Source organism: Pongo pygmaeus, chromosome 7 (assembly GCF_028885625.2).
Source record: "Pongo pygmaeus isolate AG05252 chromosome 7, NHGRI_mPonPyg2-v2.0_pri, whole genome shotgun sequence".
In the NCBI taxonomy this organism is placed as follows: Eukaryota; Metazoa; Chordata; class Mammalia; order Primates; family Hominidae; genus Pongo; species Pongo pygmaeus.
In genome coordinates, this window is record NC_072380.2 from 88,897,501 (window position 1) to 88,920,258 (window position 22,758).

The following is a 22,758-nucleotide window of genomic DNA, read 5'->3' on the forward strand; positions in this document are numbered from 1 at the left end:
GTGGTATAGATAAATATGCTTATTTATACAATGCTTTATACAATGGCAAATATGCTTTTGTCTTTACTTGGAAAACTATGCAGAGGTACTGAATACGTGCAAGTGATGAACACCATTTATTACAGAACTTGTCTTGACTTTTTCTAAACCCTAATTACTGATTAATTTATTTTCTGCAGTTTGTTCACAGGATTGTCTTGATTGTCTTGGTTCATGTACGAATATAACAAATTCATTACTGTGATGAATAACTTGGTAACTTATTAAAAACTTCTTTTTGTCTAGAGGATATTAAAATTCAGAAAATATTGCAAACCATTAGTCATTGTAACAAGCTCTAAATATGATTACAAAATCCATTTTGCAAGTGTTGTCTATTGATTTATACTAGAAATCAGTGTTAACTATACTATCAGGAGTTAACCAGTGATTATCAAACCTATGATTTTTCTAACACTATTTAAAATTATAACCACACATGAAAAGAGAAGGTTGAGGCTATTTAGATTAGGTGAAGGAATTATTTATTTGGATTTGTCTAATACTATGTGTTTGGGTTGTTTCTTGAAGTTCAAATTCTAGATAAATGTACTGTGCATAAAATCCTAACGACTCAGTGTGAGAATTTGTAACACTGTTCCTGTGATATTGGCACTCTGTGGATCAATAATGAAAGCATTAGATTTGGGTTACGTTACAGAGTTTGAAGGGAGTGCAGGCCCTAATGTGAGATGGAAAGCTTCTAAGTTGACAGTATTGAAAGTATAATATAAAGGATTAATTGTATTATAATTCATAGGTTTTGCAGCAACAGTTGACAACTGTTCAAGTGTCTACTTTTTTCTGTTGATACCTGACTTATTAAAACTTTTAAAATACCTAGGAGAGAAAAAAAAACATTAAATTTGTATAAATAATAGATTTAGACCCTGGGAGCTATATAGAATATTCATGAACTGTGTTTATATTCATGCAGCTCCTCTAACACTTTAAATTAACATGTTATGAATGGGAGATATAAATGTATAAATTTTCTATTTTTTAATCTTTTGTGGGAACCTAAAGGAAGATAGGGTGTTATTGCTTATTTTTTCAGAAAACATTTAATCTAACTGCTTGATGATTATTTAAATGTATGTGTGCCTGTGTGTGTGTGTGTGTGTGTGTGTAAGTTTATCCATTCATTCCATAAGCAGGAATTGACCACCTCATTCTCTTCAGGGCAATTTGCTTGGTGCCACAGTTACTCTTGAAGTTTCTTTTCTTTTTTTTTTTTTTTTTTTTTTTGGGTGTTGAGGAGTAAGTTTATTGGGAAAAGACTGTCATAAAAGAGTTTTCTAAGGTAATGGTCATGTTCTATATTACAATAGGAATTGGGGTTACACAAGTGTATGCATTTACCAAACTCATCAAATGGAGAGTTGGATGTTGTCTTTGAATTTATAGCAACCAATTAAGACAAAAGCATGATTATAAAGAAGGCCTGAAAGCAGAGAGAGCTTGAGATCCCACAACTGAAAGGTGTACTCTCTCCTTAAAAATGTTATAAATCATATAAAAGTTTACCCTTCTTTGGTTGTTTATCTCTAACATACCTAAGTATCCTTGTTCAGTACGATGTTTAAATATGGTCAGCAAATAAACTTTGAACAAACTTATCTTGAATTAACAGAAGATTGAAGAGATAAATATTTGAGCTATTGAGACTTGGTATTAGACAATTGAACTTTATCCTTTTGCATTTTCTTTTAAGAAGCATTCACTATTTCTAGTAGTAACTGGAAAAAATATTCCAAGTAGCATTGTGTTGAGGATTCCACTTCTAAACTGATTTCAGAAACTGTGAATCATAGAGGATTTTCAAGTGCAGTAATGAGGATATTAGCAAGCTTGGTTGGCTTGTGTTGGCAAAATAAAAGTGGTTCATAAGTAACATTAATTGCTTTTAAATGAGAATCTAACAAATTGGCCTGAGCCTAGAAAAAAATGATGGCTAAAATATTAAAATTAGACTTATAATAGTTTCAGAGTTAATGGCTAGACAGTAATCTCCTCTATAAAATTCATTTTCATTAGGAGTTTAATTTACATCATTTTGCATCATGAATTATTTAAACATTAAGGGGAAGTGACAAGTAGTTATAAGACGAATACAGAGCTGCGAGAAAACAGCTTGTCTTGTTATTGACAACATATTGATTCATAACACTAGATGTGGTGATGTGTCATTTCAATTTGAATAGGCTAGGCCACTTTACCTCTTGCATTGTCAAACTGAAGCAGCATTACCTAAAAGTGTGTCCTTATTCTAGGTTAAGGAGGCTAAAAGTTAAAGGTTAAGGTTAGCTTAAAAGCATCATCTGCCTAGCTGCTTGACTTGAAACTGATCAGTGTAATGAAAATCTGTTTTACAGATGTTGTTTTTAATGTATTTGGCAGGATTTAGGCAGCTTTAACATTAGATGTATGCTAGTAAAAAATATTTCTTTATTTGACCAGAACAACACCTTTCCTTTTATGTTTAAGGTAGAAGGCTTGTGGGTTATGGTATTTTGGCAAAGAACCCAGAGGCAGAATGTGTTGATGATCTTTCCGTATGGACTCAAAAAAAAGAATACCTTTATGCCTATTGCTGATGATGACTGCAAAAACAAACAAAGCTATATTCATTTTTGGCAGCATTATTTTCCTTAGAATTTTTTTTAAAAGCAGTTTTGTTACCGTTAAGAAAATCTTACCCATTTCTTCAAGTGAGATTCTCTGAAGTGCTAAGCACTGTTGAATTTGGACTTTTCCTCCAGAAACTTGATTGATGAAACAAAATTGCTCTAGGAAAATAAGACAATAAAATGAAACTGAAGATTGCCCATAATCTTTACTTTTAATGTTTGAATATGTATTCAAAGTGAGATTAATAAATGCAAAATATATAGCTAGCTACAATCAATCTTGCAAAGTGAATGTGTGTGTGTGTGTGTGTGTGTGTATAAAACAGCAGTTTTTCAGCTAACCCATTTATTAGATTTAATTATATTCTTCTAATTTCATGTGTTTCTATTCTTTATAAATTTTAGTCAATTGATAAAATAATTAGTTCTCAATAAATATTTGTGGAATGAGTGATGGATTAACGAACCAACTAAGGAACAAATTAAGGAAACTCCTTTACTTCCAGCCTTTATTTTTCAAAAATGCAGTGTAATTTTGTCTACCCCTTAAATGATCTCCAACTTTTTCTAAAGAGTCTAGTAAAAAGATATAATGAAAACCACAGAGCACTGCACGTTCAAATTGAGGAAGAACAAATGAAACTGGCAATATTTCAGATTTACAGTTTAGTTTGTTCTTGGCTCAGTATGGCCAAGACTTTTCTGGCCAGCTGATTGGTCTAACCACCATTCGGTGCAGGACATAGAAATACTCTTGCTGCATCTGTACTTCGGCTGCTCTTTTAATATTATATGTATTATAAGTGAGGTGTTCACAGCTTTGCTTGTTCAAAGTCAAAGCCTTAATTATACTACCTCTTTTTTTCCTTCCTGCATCTGCTAGTAGTGAAGCAGAGTAGCCTGTCTGAATTCCATAATGCCTTTTTCATATTTGGATTTCAAATTGACTGAAAGCAGTGAACAAATTGCCTGTCTCCATGGTGAGCAAAGGAACACACTTGGGATTTAGTCCTAGGTAACTTTTAGTGTAACATTCCCCCATGGAGCATTTTTTGGGTTTTTCTCATTATCCATGTTACGGATTAAAGAATCCTGGTTAAGAACTAAAATTAAGGTGTTGGGGAGGCCCACAGAGGAGAATGCAAGGAGGCATATTGGGAACAGTATGTGTAAAGGAAATTTAAAAAATGGAATAATTAGGTTCATCTACCTTTTTGTGCCTTTTTTTTTCTTGGTAGGAAACAATAACCCGATCAGTTTGGAATTAACAAACAGTCACATTTTCATTTCAATAAGCCTGAGTCCAACTTTGCAATTTAAAATGAAATATACGAGATATGTACCATTTCAATCATTGAACTGTCGTTGTCCCGGTGTGTTGGTAAAGGAGGTCAGGAGGTGTGTGGTACGCATTTACATAAAAGTCATTGTGTGAAAAAAAATTGGAATATGTGTGTGTTTCTAAGAAACCAAAACAAGTTTTTCTTAATCTTATTCTAGTCATTTGTTTAGATGAAGAAAGCTGTTTTCGGAGATAAACAAAAGTTATTCTTTTCTGTTACTAAACATTAACCTGAATATGGAAATCTTTGCACTTTTGTATTAGTTTCAGATTTATGTTCATTTCAAGGTTGAAATGCAGTGTGAAATTTAATTCCAGTTGCAGGATTTGTTTTAAAAAAACTAATCACAGTTCAAATTATTCTATTGTATTCTTATATAAATAGACAGGGCAGAGATTGAAAAAAACAGTTTCTCTAGTAGAATAGTACATACTTGCATAATACTTATAACTAAAAAATACATGGATTAAATAAAGAGGAGTTGGTTTGCTAATAGCAACTAGTAAATCCCTGGTGTTTTCAGAACAAATGCAATTGGCCAGCCCTATCAACTACGTCTACTTCTGTTTTTAAGCTTGACTTTTGCTGAAGCACTGCTATGTGTTATAACATGGCTACTTCAGCACAAATATGGACTTTCTCACTGCATTCACATGTCAAGTAATACATTACATTGTGAGCTGAGAACCCTCTTTGTACCATACCAGAAAAGAAAAGTGACCAAAAATCTGTCAATCGAAGGACAGAGAGATAGATAGAAAGATAGATAGATAGATAGATAGATAGATAGATAGATAGATAGACAGATGAGATGATAGACAGATAGATAGATATCAATCCCTAGGAAGATTGACTAAGACCAGGAATTAGCAACTTACTACATCCATGTCAGGATAGATAAAATGATTTTTATTGTGTGAGATTGTTATCAAACCCAGACAAAATTTAAAGAAAGCAAAGTGTGTCATTAGAACCCGCCTACTCTATTTTCTGTATGTCTTTTCTTAACCAATGCCACTGTCTGCCTAAACATCAGGAATACACTCTTATGCTCTTCTCTGTTTTCCTGAAATCCTTACTATTTTACCCCACCTAGGTTTTCTCTTCATGGAAATATCTCATGTTGCAAGATTACCTATTTAATTCCCCACAGAAAACTAGCGTTCTTTTAATTAAGGGGAATGAAGCCTTTTTATAAAAGCAGAGTCGTGCCACCAAAGGTCTAATTGACTTAGAAGTCTTCTTCAGCATGCATTTTTTAAAAAGGAACTGCCTGATCTGGAGGAATTTCTAATGTTTGTGTGGAGTGGAGTGATTATGTCAGGGATTGGGGTTAGGTAGGGCAGTGCCCCTCCTTAAGAGCTTTCTTCATTTACTCCTGAACACACACATACACACTGCCACCACCACCACCACCACCACCACCACCACAACACACCACACCTCAGAAACAGAGTCAACAATTTGGCACCCCCATTCATGTCAACTCCTACTTTATGATTTACATTACATTTTTTGTGTAACTTGTGTTCATTCTATTTCATGTGAAGTGCAGGTATGATTTAATCAAAAGAGCTAAATTGCTCATTTGTCACCCACCCTGAGGTCATTTAGGTAATGCAGACAAAGGTGTTCTCTCATAATTAATGTGCTCTCCCTGTGTGTTTCTGTGGCTTAAATGTAATAGTCCCCGTCATTGGAGCTTGTTTAAAATTGCTGAAATGTTCAAGTGGGTGCTGGGACGCCATGCCATAATGCAGTCAAAGTCATATGTTAACCAGGCCTCACACTGCTGAAAGGGTCTTGGCCCTGGGTGGAGTGAGGAGGAGCTGGCGTGTGTATAATGACCGTGGTTCTGCTTCCAGAACATCTGGCCTTCCTGAGCTTTGCTGGAAATGTTGCTGGAAATTCAAGCCTTAAAAGGTGCTTTCTGCCTGCCTCCCAAATTATCAGCCTGTTCCAGGAGAGTGTATGGGAGGATTTGATTTGTTTGAAAGGTGAAGGACAGGCATGGAGGCACAGCCACCAATAACCATGAGGAAACACCTTCACAGATTCTATAACTCAAGAGGATGGCGATTAGTATAACAGTCACAAAGGCCACCATTCTGTTAGCAGAATACACAGACGGTATCTCAATTTTTACTTCTGGTAAATATAGAAGCACTTATTGAACACTTACTATGTGAAAGGTTTTGAAGTGTCTGGTACGGTGGCTGTGTCCCATTGATGTGATGGAATATAAGCCGTCTTTCTAAGTGCTGCTCAGAGACAAAGAGTTTTCCAAGGTGATACTTCCTAACTCATTCTGCTCACCAATATTATGGGTTACATTTGGTGCTTAGATGTCAGGGACATTAAAGTTATTCAGAGTTAAATCTATAGACGTAGTCATCAAGAGTTTCCATGCATTTTTTCAGCAATGTTTAGTCTAAGGGCTGCATGTGTGTGGTCTTTTAAGTCATCAGTAGATGTAGTATAATGTCATTTCTGTGTCTTCGCTTACTTTTATTGCCCTATTGCATAGCAAGACTTTATTGATCAGTTTTAGATAAGGATTATGGTGGGAACTTGAGGGCAAGATAGAGCTTTTCTACTAGTTAGGACTTATATGTAGTTTTCAAACATGAGGATGTTGCTACTAATGCATCTCCTAGAATATGAAGAAGAAAACCACATAATAAAGAATGCAGGCCAGGCATGGTGGCTCACGCCTGTGATCCCAGCACTTTGAAAGGCCAAGGCGGGTGGATCATGAGGTCAGGAGTCCGAGACTAGCCTGGCCAGCATGGTGAAACCCTGACTCTACTAAAAACACAAAAGTTAGCCAGCCATGGTGGTGAGCACCTGTAGTCCCAGTTACTCGGGAGGCTGAGGCAGGAGAATTGCTTGAACCCAGGAGGTGGAGGTTGCAGTGTGCCGAGATCATGTCACTGCACTCCAGCCTGGGCAACAGAACGAGACTCTGTCTCAAAAAAAACAAAAAAAAAAACAAAAACAAACAAACAAACAAAAAAAACAAAAGCAAAATGTGTTTAATTACAGCTACCATCCACCCCTTTAAATAACCAGGATAAAAATGTAGTATAACTCTTGGGAAACCTCTGTAAATTCAATTTACAACAAGGTCAATGAGAGTACTGCTTAAAGATACATTATTGTAATGACCAGTTACAGTGTTATTATCACAGATAAAAACAGTTGCTGTGACCACATTTTATTTCACTTGGTTTTACACCATTTTATTAACATTTTATTTTCCTTATCTTTAAGGAAATTTTGTAATCTTGAACTTACACAAATTAAATGTGCATACAGAAATATAAAAGTGTATGGAGATCATATTCTTTTGATTTAGAATTTCCTACAGACTTTATTTCATTGTAAATACTAGCATAAGATATACATTTCTCTCTTCTGTTGTTTAAGGGGTTAGTGTTAGGAATATATTTGTCCATCAAGCAATTTTTAACGAGCACTGCAGAGAAAGGTTATGATTGAAGAGCTATTTGTTCCTCGATATCTGCTGATAAAATTATTGGAATACAGGGCTGAATGTGGGAAGAAATGATCTATTGATAAATCCAGCTGTAACAGTTAACTCCAGTTTGGGAGGAAAGCTTTTAAAGCTTTAAAATAATGATTTGTAGTCTATGATTACATGTCCTTTTGCAAGAAGGCCTCATTTATCAATAGAGTTGGCAATTTACTATCTATATATAATTTATGGGATATTCAGAAGAATTTTACAAAAAAAACCCCTCCTGATGCCAGATAATCTGTCAACAGTGAAACCGTATTGATAATTGACTTATTTATTGCCTTTTACAATGGCATTACTTTTTGGAGAGAACATACTTACAATAATCATGTAAGTTAAATTCTTTGTGTACATTACTTCACATACTTTTCCTAACAGCTATATGCTAATATTATATTCTGACATATGCAGAAACAGATTCAGAGAAAAACACCTTGCTTGAGTCCTTATAGATAGTAAGAGGCTGGGCTGGAATTCTAACCTCGGCCTCTTTTCAGCTCATGCCCCTAGCCCACATTAATAAGGTTTTTTAATTAAGAAAACTTCTATATTTGAGGATAGGAAGAGCAGGTTATGGGAAAGTAGCCCACTTTCACTTCTTCAAGCAAGCAGATTTTCTTAAAGGTATTGCAGATGTAGTAAGAGCTGGCTGGTAGGTTTGTGCACATGAATGCAGTCTACTGAGATGATGAACTTAAACTCACTGGGTCACCTATGAACAGGAAGGAGAAACTGTTGTTAAAATTGTTAGCTGCTGTATGTCCTGGGATGACAGAGATTTTTAAAAGTCTTCCTTTTACTGGCATGTTTGGGTATTTGGTATATTAAATAGAAAGGACTAATAGAATATTTATCACTTCTAGTGCCTGAGCTCTCAGTGCTTGCAAGTTAAGCACCTTTGGAAGCTGCATTAATTCATTCAGGTCACCAGGGTACCTCAGCAGTAATGTACTAAATGGTACCCTGCTGACCTGAAAGAGGGAATGTGCCTCCCTAAGCATTTAACTTCCTACACAAGAACAACTAAAGCACAATCTGCTCACTGCCTAGAACCTGAGTCTCTTTCTCCTTCTCCTTACTGCTACTGGAGGAAGTTGTATTCACTTGCTACTTCTTAGGATTTTAAAAAAATCATCTGTTTTGAATTATTATTATTATTATCTTAATTTTATCATTTACGTCTTACTTTGATCCATTTTAGTTACAAGACTTGAGGGATTTTCTCTCCATCATATGTTGATAATACACTCCTTTCCTCTCTCCTCCTCAAAATTCTGCTAATGATTTCAATGTAAAGCCCAAAGTCTTGATAGAACTACTTATATTAACTGGACTTAGAGATGTTTGGAGAAATCTTGCCTCCCTGAATCTGGCTACCTGATCCTGCAGAAAATTGTCAGTCACTGACATTGCTGCAGTTGACCACATCTATTAAGGAAATGTTCATTTACTGGAAAGTAAGAATAGTCGTAGCTTGGCATAACAGAATTGTTAACAGCATGGAAACTCCCAAGAACTATGGTTGGTGTGTGTAAAGCATGTAAAGATTTTTATTCTTTCTTTTTCTTTTTTTGAGATAGGGTCTTGCTCTGTCGCCCAGGCTAGAGTTCAGTAGCGTGATCACTGCTCACTGCAGCCTTGACCTCCTGGGCTCAGGCGATTCCCCTACCTCAGACTCCCAAGTAGCTAAGATCACAGTCAGGTGCCACCACCCTTGGCTAATTTTTGTATTTTTTTGAGAAACGAGGTTTCGCCATGTTGCCCAGGCAGGTCTCGAACTCCTGGGCTCAAGTGATCCACCCCCCTCAGCCTCCCACAGTGCTGGGATTACAGGCATGAGCCACTGCATCCAGCCTGTAAGGATATTTTGATAACTGTAATGTGCAGTATTTTTTATAGACTTAAAATATTTCTAACTATTCATTTGGCAGGCCTGAAAATAACACTAGCATATATCGTTAGGGTCTAACATTATTCATTGTTCAATTGTGAGAAATCAGGTAGCAAGTCTAATTGCCGACACCTCTGAAAGAGAGTCAATTTACAAGACATCTCCTTTCAACTCCACATATATTCAGCACTTACTACTGAGTAACAGCGTAGGCAGTATCAGTGATGGAGAAGGAGGAAAATAATTCCCAACTTTTAAACCAAATAGTGTTTTTTTGAAAAAGATTGACATGCTAAAATCGGAATTATATAAAACCAGAATTTGCCTTTTAGAATTTATTTTATTTAACGAATTTACATCACATGATAAAGGGAGAAAATTTTCTCTTGTTTACTATGTGAAGCCAAATATCACTATTCTTTAAACAGAAACTCTGTGATATCTTTTGAGAAGAAATATGTTTAAAGGCAATTTCTGGTTTATTATTTTTTGGTTTATTATTTTTATTAGAAAATTAGGTAGTTTAAAAAACCCACACATTTGGATGGAATAGAAGTACCAAATTTTTCCATGATGAGTATTTCCTGAGAAGATACTCCCCAGTTTCATAACTGAATTCCTTAAAAATAGGTGCAAGGGGAATTTACAAATAACTTTTTTCAGAGAAAAGTAGTCTTGGCTCTCTTAATTCTGTAAATATTAGAAAAACTAAAATGAGATTTTTGAAGAGCTGTTTAATTTATAGAGTATCAATTCTTAACATGAAGGTAGAGCTACTCTCTTTAAGTCACAAAATGAGAAAATCTCTTCCTGATTATCCTATTGCTCAGTTTTTTTCCACATTTCCTTAGATGTATGTTTTAAATGTCTGGTATAATATTTAGTTGTAAGTTGCTGTTCCATGTACCAGGTCACTGAATTATGACTACCCCCTTAATTACAGCAGCTTGATAATTTGTTGGCAAATCATTGATAAAGAAGAAAGTACATTGAAATTGATTACACACACACACACACGCTTTTCCAAAAAGTGAACAATTTAATTCTTTCAATGAATGTAGAACATGGATCTATTCAGATCTCCTGTGTTAGGTGATAAAAAAGGCCAAATGCCAGTACCTCAGTGGTATTTTCCACATATATCCAAGGAGACCTATTATATTTTTTTTGTCCAAACTTCCTTGGGATGAATTGCGTGTGTGTGTGTGTGTGTGTGTGTGTGTGTGTGTGTGTGTGTGAGAGGGAGAGAGAGAGAAGAATGAGAAGAGAATATATAAAAATGTATTAAAATTGATGAAGATTATGGGTTAATCATTAATGTCCTGTATTTTGTTTTAAAGTAGATGACAGAAGTCTCTTCCTGTACAATGTTAAGTGTTCTCAGTTCCTAGAGATAATAAACCTTTGATGGTGTTGTGCAAGACTCGTCAAGAAGCACTGAAATCAGTTCTGTATGTACACATGACTAATCAAAGGATCAGAGAACAGGATATGATTTTCTAAAAGTGATAGTTTCTCCAAAAAGCAAATGGCCTTGCTAATTGTGGGAGGACAGTAAGCCCTTTTTTTTTTTTTTTTCCTACGAAAGGCAAGTCCTGCTCCCAACCTTGGAGTAGATATGCTTTTGCAAAGGCTTTAGCACTAAGTATTTTTTAAAAATATTTTAAAAGTAAAGTGCTTCTGAAATTAATGTCTACCTAATTAACACTCTGCACTTTTATTTGGTCTTAAAGACATAATAGATACCACAAGATTCTTAGACTTAGAGACATCCTTGAAATTCAGAGTATTAGGTAACCCAAACAAGTGTCTTCTTAAACTGACCGACTGTCAGATGTCCATAGTGGGAAAATGATGAAATAAGACGGCAATCCCAATACTGAAGTATGCAGTTCTATAGGAAAATGTGACTGAAAGTTTTAAGAAAGCAGTTCTGCATTAGAAAGGGAAAGGACTAACGTGATATGCTACAAAATCTACCGTGTTGACAGTGCAGTGAATCTTGAGACCATTGTCTTCTGCTTTGCCTCCACTTCATTTTTTTATTTGCAACAACTCTATTGAGATATAATTCATATGCCATTCAACTAATCCATTTAAAGGATACAATTCAATGATTTTTATAATTTCTACAGAATTATGCATCCATCACCACAATTGATTTTAGAATATTTTCATCATCCCAAGAACAAATCCTGTACCGTTTTAGCTTCCCACCCTTATCCCCAATCCTCCCTTCTCCGGCCCTAGGCAATCACTAATTGCTTTCTGTCTCTATAGATTTGCCTGTTCTGGACATTTCATATAGATGGAATCATAGTATATGGGGTCCTTTGTGACTAGCTTCTTTCACTTAGCATAATGTTTTTAAGGTTCATCTGTGCAGTAGCATGTATCAGCAGTTCATTCCTTTCCATTACCAAATTTTCATTGCGTAGGTATAGTACATTTTATTTATACCCCATTAATTGTTGGACATTTGGGTCACTTCCACTTGTTGTCCATTATGGAAAATGATCTTATGAATATTTGTATACAAGGTTTTGTATGGATATATGCTTTCTTTTCTCTTGGGGTATATACCTAGCAGTGAAACAGCTGGATTGACAGTCAATATTATTAACTGGATTCACATTACTGCCGTGTGTTCTTAATTTTTGCCTGGTTTTTCCTTCTCCCCTGTCCTTTAAAGAATACTTCACATTTTTATCATTCTCTCAATGTTTCTTATCCATCTTCTGTTCTTCTCTGGCTGACTAGCTCAGTTAAGAAAATCGATAGTAGCATATATTGAGCACTTATTTGGTGTCATGATAATATCCTAAGTTCTTTAAATATATACACTTATTTAATTCTCACAGCAATTCTATTAGATTAGCTACTATTATTATACCCATTCTGAAGATGAGGAAACTAAGGCAATGAAATCTTAATTTATATAAGGTCACATAGCTAGTAGTAACAGTGATAACTGAGTCAGGACTTGAACTCAGATTGTCTGGTTCCAGCACCCATGTTAAATAGGACACTATTACAGTGAAGATGCTGCCTCAAGAGGGGATACCTGGAAGGGAAGGCCCTGTTTGTGGCAGAAGGGGATGGGAATACAGGTACAACTGTAATAGTTGGTCTTTGAGGAGGACACGTATCCCCTGAGGCAGGAAGAAAAAAATGAATGATGAGAAAGGTAAAGATTTAGAGTCTTTTGAAGGAGGAGAAGTGAGGGCTGGCAAATTAGAAAAATCACTCATTCCAGTATGTAGGCTTTAGTTCTTTATAAAGTCTGAATGTGAGTCATTTATTTGGTTCATACTATGTTCTTTGAAAAACATCTACAAACTGAATTTGCCATATTTGTAGGAATGAAAAAATTGGTACATTTATGACAGCTTAAATCTACTTAAGTATATGTTATTTGATGTTCTAGTAATACAGAGAGGCTTATTTATCCTAATTGATTAAAAATGCCCTGTTCTGGGCCCCAAGGCAAATGACGCAGACACAAAGGGAAAAACTGGAGAGCTTCTTCCTGTTCTCAAGAAGCTCACCAGTTTTAAGAAGCAAATACCTTATACTTTTTCTCTGTGCTTTATTTTTTCTTGTAAGTTGTCCCTGTTCACAGCTTTCCTGAATTCCAGAAGTTTGTAAAGACATTTTTAGTGCTTTATATAATGCATTTTTGTAGTGTTTAGTCGTTTGTATCATTTAGATAATTAATATTTAGATTTCTTGTGGTATTTGGGGAAAAATTAGATTTCTGCTTCGTAGAACTTTGATGAAGAGTGTCTCTGTGTTTCCATACCAGTAAAGATGTTGTCGCATTGTTGAAAAATAATGTACAGTAACAGTATAATTGGAATCTTCTCTCTCTTTTGCCATCACCTCTCTACCTATGTGATGTTTGTGACTATGTATGATTTTTATGTTTTCATAATAGTAAGTATATGGATGAACCAAAATATTTCTTGGTACTTTTCTCGCTAACTGACAGGATTTTTTTCTTTTTATGAGTATAAAAGTATGAATATGCCTCTTTCTCATATCTGATGTAATAATTGATGTAAAAAGTCTTACTATTTTATCTATTGCTATTTCAGGCCTAATCCTATTTGTTTCAAACAGTTACTAATATTTCTTGAAGTTTTCAATTTCTGGAGATCTTCATGTGGCTGATTGACATGGGTATGATGAGATCAGTCAAGGGCTACCAATGTTCCTACTGTCAGAACATTATCATTGTGTAATATTTTCCTTATATTTTACTGTTAAAATGAGTTAAGGGGAAATTATGCAAGAAAACATGATAAGCTCCTATACCATATCACATGCTAAAAGATTCTCTGCATCAGCTTTCTTGAGTCTGTAACACAGTAAAACTGAAAGATTGACTGCCTACTTCAGTATTTATGTCTATGAACACTTGATGAGCTTAATAAGCTTTAATGAGGTGGGTATCAATTTTTGATATCCTCCCATTATTAATATACTGAGGATGGAACATGGTGGGAGGGTATAGGGGAATGTCTCAGAGAAAGAGAAGAGAGTGAAAAATATGCACAAATACCTGCCTATATCTCTCTGTAACTCAAGAAAAGTTTAAAACAAGGTTAGGCATTTTCTATTTTAAGGTGTCCAACTGACTTTCTCACTTTTTATGTGTTTTTTTTTTGCAAGAATTTCTGTACCTTAGTTAATATATTAGTAAATGGAGAAAAAAAACACTCCACTGAGTTCTGTAGATCTTAATTGAGATACAAAAATAGCTTTGAAAATAAAAGGATTCTGAGATGAAAGCTTTCCTTATGTGTGGAAAATATTACTCATGTCTTGTCAGTACATCCACTCTACTGGCATTGCATTTTGTACTTGGAGATAACTTCTGCTTTTTTATTATTGGTAAGGCACTTTATTTTTAAATTTCTGTAAGTGTACTTGGTTACACTATTATATCTAGGACTTGTCATTCCTGAAAAGCCATTCTTAACTTTATCTCCCCACTTGGCCTTCAATTGAAATTTACTTTGAAGAGGAATGTAGCCATACTCATCAACTTGAAAAGCGGTGAATATAGCTCATAGAAAATAACTATTTGTGTATTCTTTTATGCTTTAACTTCAATATACATTCTTTCTTAGAAGTTTTCCCACAGAAAAGGAACAGTGTATTACACTTTTAAATACCAGTTTTCAAGTCAGCCAAGTGTAAATTTGCAAATGAGCAGTAGTAAGTGATGCTCACAGCTGAAAAATGAGTGTGTAAAGTTTCTGTATCTGGCATTACTTTCCTTTTGCCTTTGAGATGATACAACAATTTTTTCATCTATAAAATGGGCTCTGAGTTACCATTAGAATTAGAAGATTAGCATTCATTTAATGCTCTTTGAGATCTAGTCCAAACTTAATCACTTCTGCGGTTCTAAGAGCTGAAATTATGCTGAGCTTTAATACATATCTCATCTTAAATTACTGATTTAATTATATATGTCAGGTTGCTCGTTTCCCATTGTTTTGCTTAATCCATGAATATATGTTTATTTGTTTTTCTTATAAACAGGAAGCAGAGTAAAAATTATGTAGGGAAAAATAACTCTTAGTACCCTTGCTTTTTTTTTTTTACTTATTTGATTACTCATTTCATGTATTCATTCATTGAGAGCCCTCTCTCCCAGACTCTATGCTAGGAAATAAGGATATGGTGTCAAGCAGGATAGACATAGGCTTTGCTCTGGGGGAGTTTGTGGTTTAGTGGAGGAGACAGTAAAGCATTAAACATATACTCACCTATTAAACAAGGAAATGATTACTTATTGTAAATAGGTAATATAATTAGTACTTTTGATGTGGAACATTTGTGTCATCACCTTCAGATTTGTATACATGGAACTCTTCCTCTAATCTTGGGGAAAGGTACCAGTTTGAATGGGACCATGCATTGAAGCAGTTAGAAAGGTAGCCAGGGCTGAAATGAATGGACTGTACTTGATATTGGCTATCAGGTATAGAAAACAAAACAAAACAAAAACCCCAGAAAACATTTACCACTGAGATTTTTATCAGAAAGAAAGACCTTTTCAAACTTTTTGGAGTCATGAAAGGATTATATGAAAAGGCATTCTAGAAATGGCTGTATATCCAGTTGACAAATCTGAAATGAATATAATAGCGAAAGTTGAAGGAGATGAACCTGTTGTAAGTTTTAAAACATCCTGATTCGAAGGTCATGATAGTGATAATCAGTCAAATTGGGGGACCACTGGACTAGAAAACTTTGAAAGTTGCTTGTAGATCTTAAGGCTCCAAGAGAAGATGGTGAATATGATGATTATGCTAATCTTAGCTCCATTAGCATCTGTTCCTCTCATCTTCAGAAGGGAGAAACTGTGTCTCCTGCTCTTCTCTGTGAAACTTCTCCTATGACAGGCTAGGATTTTTCTAGGGTCTGCCAATGCTGCATACTCTTTCCAAGTAAGTCATTGATGGTATTACCCTATCTTTCACATTGTTTTGCCTCTTAGGACAAGAGTCTGACATGTTTTGATTTGCAAAAATCTCATTGCAGTAGGAAAAATGGCAAGCCTTTTCAAAGAAACCCTTTCTGTACAGAAGAGCCATTCTTTTGTCGAAGGTCTGGCACTTTAGTGAACTGTTGGGCCAAGAAATCATATTCTGAGTCCAGAAGTTGGTTTAAAATACTCAAAGCTTCTGGATCAAATTTTGTAAGAATATCTTTTTGGTAAATTTTTGGAATCATGCTTTTCCTCATCATGGTTGCAGAAATCCACTTCCTTTGTACATGAAGATATCCCCAGGCAGCAGATATATAGTCTATTTTCTGAACAGGAATCTTATAGGTCTCAGGAGAGCCAACTTCCACAGGCCCACTGGGTTACATGCTCATTTGTAACTCACAGTAATGATTCTTCAGTTTTTCATTTCCTTGCTATTCTAGGAAGGCAGATTCTGAGGTTTGTTTTGGGAGTTTCACTTCATAGCAGCATATATTTTCTCTCTGTCTGTGTAGATTTGGATATAAATGTGTGTGTACAGGTATATGGGGGTGTGTGTATGTGTAGATATTGATGAGTGTATATATGTATGTATAGCTCTTCATCCTGTGTATGAAAGGGAACTCTGTATTGTATGTTCTATAATTTGACAATTTTCTTTAATTATAACCCATACTTTTCTCCCAAATACAATATTGAATACAGATGCATTGGCAGCTACCTTGACAATCAGTGCTAAAAACAAGCAAATAAATATGGTACACAATCTCATGATCAACACAATGTACATTGTCATAATACTTTACTCTGGAAAAGTTATCATATTTAACTACTTATAAGTTCAAAACTGAATCTTTGTGTATTTCATAAAGAACTACCACTTCTGCAGATCAACTTGAAATAGTCTAGCGGTTCTGTACTGGCCACAAGAGCTACGTTTTAAAATATGAATCTAATATAAAATGCTTGTGCCAAACTGTATCTGAGTTCCATTGGCAATACCGCGTATGTTTCACAAGAGACATAAACGAATCAAGACCCCTCCCCACAGAGGGAAGAAGTTAGATTAATGAAACAGCTGAGTGATTCGGTTTAAAAAAATCAAACCAATTATTTCCAGACTTTGCTAATAATTTGGTAGGTTTGATCGCTTATTGATCGTTACCACTTGATACATATAGATCAGTGAAGGGCATAAGGTTCTTGCCCTGCCTTGTTATTTTAGGGTAATGATCAATGTGCAAACATCAGTGTACTATAAACCTTTAGAGGTTTTGTTTAAGTAAAACACATAGTACAATATTATATGTTTGTGTGACCTAAAACATTTTGCACTGCTATGACAAATATATCATCTTCCTGTGCCAGTACAATTGCAAGGACATTTCGTAGTCGTAATCTGTTAATACCAGTTAGCAGTGTCACAAATTTAAGCATTAACAGATTTGTGTTGCTTGAGGAAGCAACTGACATGAAATACCAGGAGGCTGAAGGAGTGGGGCAGTTTGTTGTAACATAATGCTACATACCCTGCAAAGTCTTCGGGACAGTGGTGTGATGCCTTTGAGTGTACCTTCACAAAGAGCTCAAATGAATAGTTCATTATGCAAAAATATCTCATTAAGATACATTAGTCCTGATACATTTTTAAAGACGGTTTTTTTGGAAATTTACAGACAACAAAAATCAAAAGAGCTTATCTTTTTTTCAAAGAAGATGATTTTACTGCTTTGTTAAAATGGACATTTGTAATGCAGACTGCAAGTTCTTCCCAGGAACTGAATAAGTTTGTTTTCTTTATTTGTGTTGTTTTGGATCTGTCCTTAAATAAAAAGTTGATGATTTTTTTTTTTCTTTTTTCTATGGTAATTCTATTTTTTTTTTTTTTTATCTAGCATGGCACATGTATACATATGTAACTTACCTGCACATTGCGCATATGTACCATAAAACCTAAAGTATAATAATAATAATAATAAAAAAAAAAGTTGATGATTTTAAAACTACATTTTTTATTGGAAATATTGATATTCTTTTGTCAGAGATTTTGTCCAAATCATAATGGACATATGACCATTTTATCAAGAGGCCCATAACTTGAGAATGTGGAAATGAAATTATAAATTATGGAAGGAATATTAGATTAAATATCTGTTTTCATTTTAGTAGTGGTTTGAGATAGTAATGCATTTATTACTGTTACACATTTTGTATTTGCCTGGGCATTTAAATGACTTTTTATATTTCCCTTTTTTAACTCATATTATGGATATATTCTGAGAGAAACTTATAAGGAATAACAATTATAGAGAATGAGAACCCATGGTTAAAATTATATGCACATTGAACTACAATGAGAGTATTAAAAGTATTTCATCCCATTTGTAAAATATCTTCCTTGACTATGAAAGGGCAATATTTTTCCAATTATATCTGCTTTAGCCTGCAAATAGATTACCTTATAAAAACTCTCATAAAGCAGAGAGTCCAAAAATAATTGAAAGTGTAAGGACAGATAAGTTGGGCATATAAAGGCCCTGAGCAAATTTCGCTCAACAGCATTCACAGAACAGAAAAAAAGAAATTTATCTTAATTCCTGCTCAGGTCCAGATGAACATTTTAATGCTTAGCGTCATGATGCTTCTGATTGACAGGGAGTGCCTACTGCATAATTTCTAGCTCACTTCTCCAGTGTCTGGAAGATTACATTTTGACTGTCCCCAATATTAATAACCATATTTGATCTTAGGTCTATCCAAGGTCAAGCTGACTGGCCAGGTCAGGCTGTTCGTCTGCATGCATCAACTGTGACATCTACTCAGAGTGACAGGTAGGGGATGAGGGTAGTGAGACAAGGGTGTTAACCTTCAGGCCACCAAAAGGAGCCTCTTTCTGCTGGAAACAAAGAGCTCTTAGGGCTGCAGCCACCTTTTTTTTTTTTTTCTTCCATCGTTTTCAACGCTCATAATATTTTCACAGAAGATGATGTACTGTCAAAGGAATGCATTTAAGAAGAGGTAAATTATTTGTCATCTCAACAAAAACATAATAATATAGATTTGCATTATTGCTAAGAACTTTTATCCAGATTTAACAGTATTTCATGTGGATTGATTTTGCATGGCTACTACTTTCCTTAGGTAAGTGACTCAGTCACTGTCCTGGAGTGTGGTATCATTATTCCTAAAATCCTTCCAGTTTTGCAAGCAAATAGCACAGAAACTCTAGAGCCTGCAGGAATACATATTTCAGAAACCAGCTAAAACAACTTTTGGAACTTCACAATTTGTAGTATTCTACCATAAAACATATCAAATAAATTCATTTTTTAAAAAATCTTGCCTCTTTCTGGGTAGAAATTCCTAAGAAGCTATTTGGTTCCTAATTGATTTTCTATGTCAGTTGTTCATTGAATAGATAAGTAGTGCCTGTGATATTTGATTACAGAGCAAGGCACCCATTTAACCTTCTGTTCTTTCCTGGCCAGGATTTCAAATACAATAGAACGTTCCTCCCTGAGGCTCAGCAGGATTAGACAGCTAGCGGTAATCCCTGATAGCTGAAATAGACCTGATAGAACTTCACCTCACTCGTTTAGGATTATGCTCATGAATTTCATCTCACTCAGCAGCATTAACCCTTTGGGGGACTGGAGCTGGAATATTCTATCAGTAAAAGCAACAAATAAGCAGAAACCTATTACATTCTGAGCCATTATACTTTATTTTTATTTTTTTGGCCAATACATAAAAATAATTTTGGAGTCAGAAAGATGTGTGGTCCAAGTTGTTTTTGTGAAATTTTGTATCTTAAATATATATCTGTCTCAAGAATTATAGTATCTTCTTAATATAATTTTGTTTAAGAAACTTCATGAAAGTTCTGGCTTGTGTAATAGCTTTCCCATCCTGGTCACGGTTAAATCATGTTGTGGAGGTGGAGGATAAATGACTTCATATAAAGTAGGCCCTCGATATTCTAGGTTAACTGGAACCAAGGCAAGTACGAAAATCCCCAAACCTCATTTTAGCCACTGGTTTCCAATATCTTCCTTTTCCTTTCATTAGAGCAACTTCCATAGGTTTGAGTTTAATTTTCTCTCTTTCCCCTCTGGGGGATATGAAAATGAGCTAAGAAATGGCCAAGAGGCAGGAAATCAGTGACTGAAAAAGAACTAGTAAAAGGTATAGTTAATCCACAAATTGGAAAGTCAGCCCCATGTTAATCAAGAGATGAAAGGAAGAGCGTACACCCTTTCAATGCAAGTGGAAGAACCGGCCTTTATCATGGTTTTTAATAATTTAAACATTGAAATCTGTGCCTGACACTATTAGGCCATAAAAATGAGGTCCTTGCAAAGTCACAGGTTTGAAATAGGTTATCAGTGACAACTAACACAGTCTGGGAGAGCACCCCCCCAATCTTTATGGAAGTGATTACCCTGAATTATCAAGGTTTCTTTGTGTTGACTCTTTAAATATTCATATTCACAACTAGTTCTATTAATTATTGAAATAAGTGATTTTGGTTCTGATGATCAGAAGATTTCCCACCATTTTCATAGGTTTTAGGAAAATGTAAGTTTTATTTGAGAGACTTGACCTCCAAATAATCTCATGATGATGAATACGACCTCATTGCCTATGGTAATATTTCAAGGTCAAAGATAATTTAATGCTAAAGCATTGGTACATCAACTTTCTTTCTGAAATTGCTCGTTAGTGGTTCTTAAAGGGTTTGATTGAGCAAAAATTTGTTTAACTAAAAATCGTTTAGTAGGACACATACAATCATAAAAAGATAATGCAGAATTTTTGGAAGCAGTTTCTGTTCATTTCCATATTCCCCACCCTATAGATCTACTACGATTGTAATGATAGCCAGCATCAAGTTGACAAGAGGAGAAATATGGTGTGTGCCTTCTGCTTTGAAGGTTAGTTGTTTGTAAGAACTTAAATAAATCTGGAGTAAATTGATGGGATTAAGGCTGAAACAATGGTCCTGCTCGAATAATATTTTGTTTTTATTTGGTTAGGAATGAAGAGAAGCTTATGAAGTGAGGAGTTGTGACTTGAAATGATTCTGCTAAATTGTTAATTAACAAGCCTCCTTTTTACTTACTTTTTGTACAAAATATCTAATTTTCATGGTTTTAGAGAGCAAAGATGATTTCTGTTGTTCAATTTAAGTGACATATTATTCCAATTAATTGGAAAAGTACTCCCATGGGATAGATGGCTCGAGAATGGGGCCTCTTAGACTCAGCCTCTTACAGTGGTCCTGGGATTTGCCCTTTTCTCTTAACATAATTTTACATATGCTGGTGCTCAGATTCTAGCTCTTTGTTATATGTTATAAAATTCTATTGCATCAGCATCAACAAAACAGAAATATTATAGATGTGAACCTTTCACCCCAAAAGACATATAACAGATTGAAAAGCTCCAGACCAGGGTAACAGGAATGCTTGCAGCCAGCCTGTATGGGTTTACAGATGACTAAAAGCTGGTATTAATAAATCTCAAAAGGAGAAGAATAGGAGCAGAATTTACTGAAGTCTATGAAATAATAAAGGGACGTGAAGCTAGGCCATGTGAATCTTTGTACTGTGTATCAGAAAGAACTAGAGATCCTTCTGTGTAACTGGGAGAAAAAAATTTTCAAAGCAACGAAGGAGAACTTGGTGTTTGTTTGTTTGTGTTTCTATTTGTTAATATAAAGTAATTTACTTCTGGAATAATTGAATTAGAAGATTCTAGAAAAAAATAATTCATCTTGAATCATAAGGACGAAGGAGACCTTGAGGAGTCTCCTTCCTGGCGGACAGGCAATATTAAAACCATCCCCCAAAGAGGTCCATCTGTATTATTTTTAAAAAGAAGGAACTGGTTTAGTTGTGGCCGATAGAATGCTTTGTGACCACATGAACAAAGAGATAATGACTGAAGAGTTTTAAACTCTAAAGAAAATGAATTCATTCTGCAAACTGTGTTCATATCATATGCTGTTACAAAAATTCATGTCTTTATTAAGAGTTTTTCTTCAACAGTATACTTTTAAAACTATTTTTAGGCCGAGCACAGTGGCTCATGCCTGTAATCCTAGCACTTTGGGAAGCCGAGGCAGATGGATCACTTGAGGTCAGGAGTTCAAGACCAGCCTGGCCAAAATGGTGAAACCCCATCTCTACTAAAAATACATAAATTAGCCGGGCATGGTGGTGGGTGCTTGTAGTCCCAGATACTCGGGAGGCTGAGGCATGAGAATCGATTGAATCCGGGAGGCAGAGGCTGCAGTGAGTCGAGATTGCACCATTGCACTCCAGCCTGGGTGACAGAGCGAGACTCCATCTGAAAAAATAAATAAATAAATAAATAAATAAAACTATTTTAAAGGTGCCCTGGGGTATGCAAACTTAATTAGCACCTGGTCCTTGACTTGGGGATGGTTAAGGGATACACACAAAGAACTAATACAACATCTATAAAGCTCCTACGTTTTGTATCACTACATCATAGCTAAGTTCTATGTAGCGAGGAATGTTTTATGTCCATTGTCTCATTTGATCCTCACAACAGCCCACTGAAGTACATGCAGTTGAACAGATTAGGAAATAGAGCATAGCAAGGTCAGGTGTCTTTCCCAGGGTCATACAGACATTTGAGGAGCTGGGATATGAACCCTGGCTTCTCTCCTGGAGGCTGTGCTCTAATAATCATTCTTTACTGATAAACTTCTCCAAAGGCTGACGCTACCTATCTGGGGCCCATGCACATGGAAGACATCCAGAAAGGTGTGGAAGGAGACT

General features: G+C 35.2%; 1 protein-coding gene across 7 annotated transcripts in view; it reads left to right on the forward strand.

Moving 5' to 3' along the window:
- The window catches only part of ZFHX4 (zinc finger homeobox 4), a 187,218-nt gene that overhangs the window by 27,518 nt on the left and 136,942 nt on the right, over positions 1–22,758 (forward strand). The window lies entirely within an intron of this gene.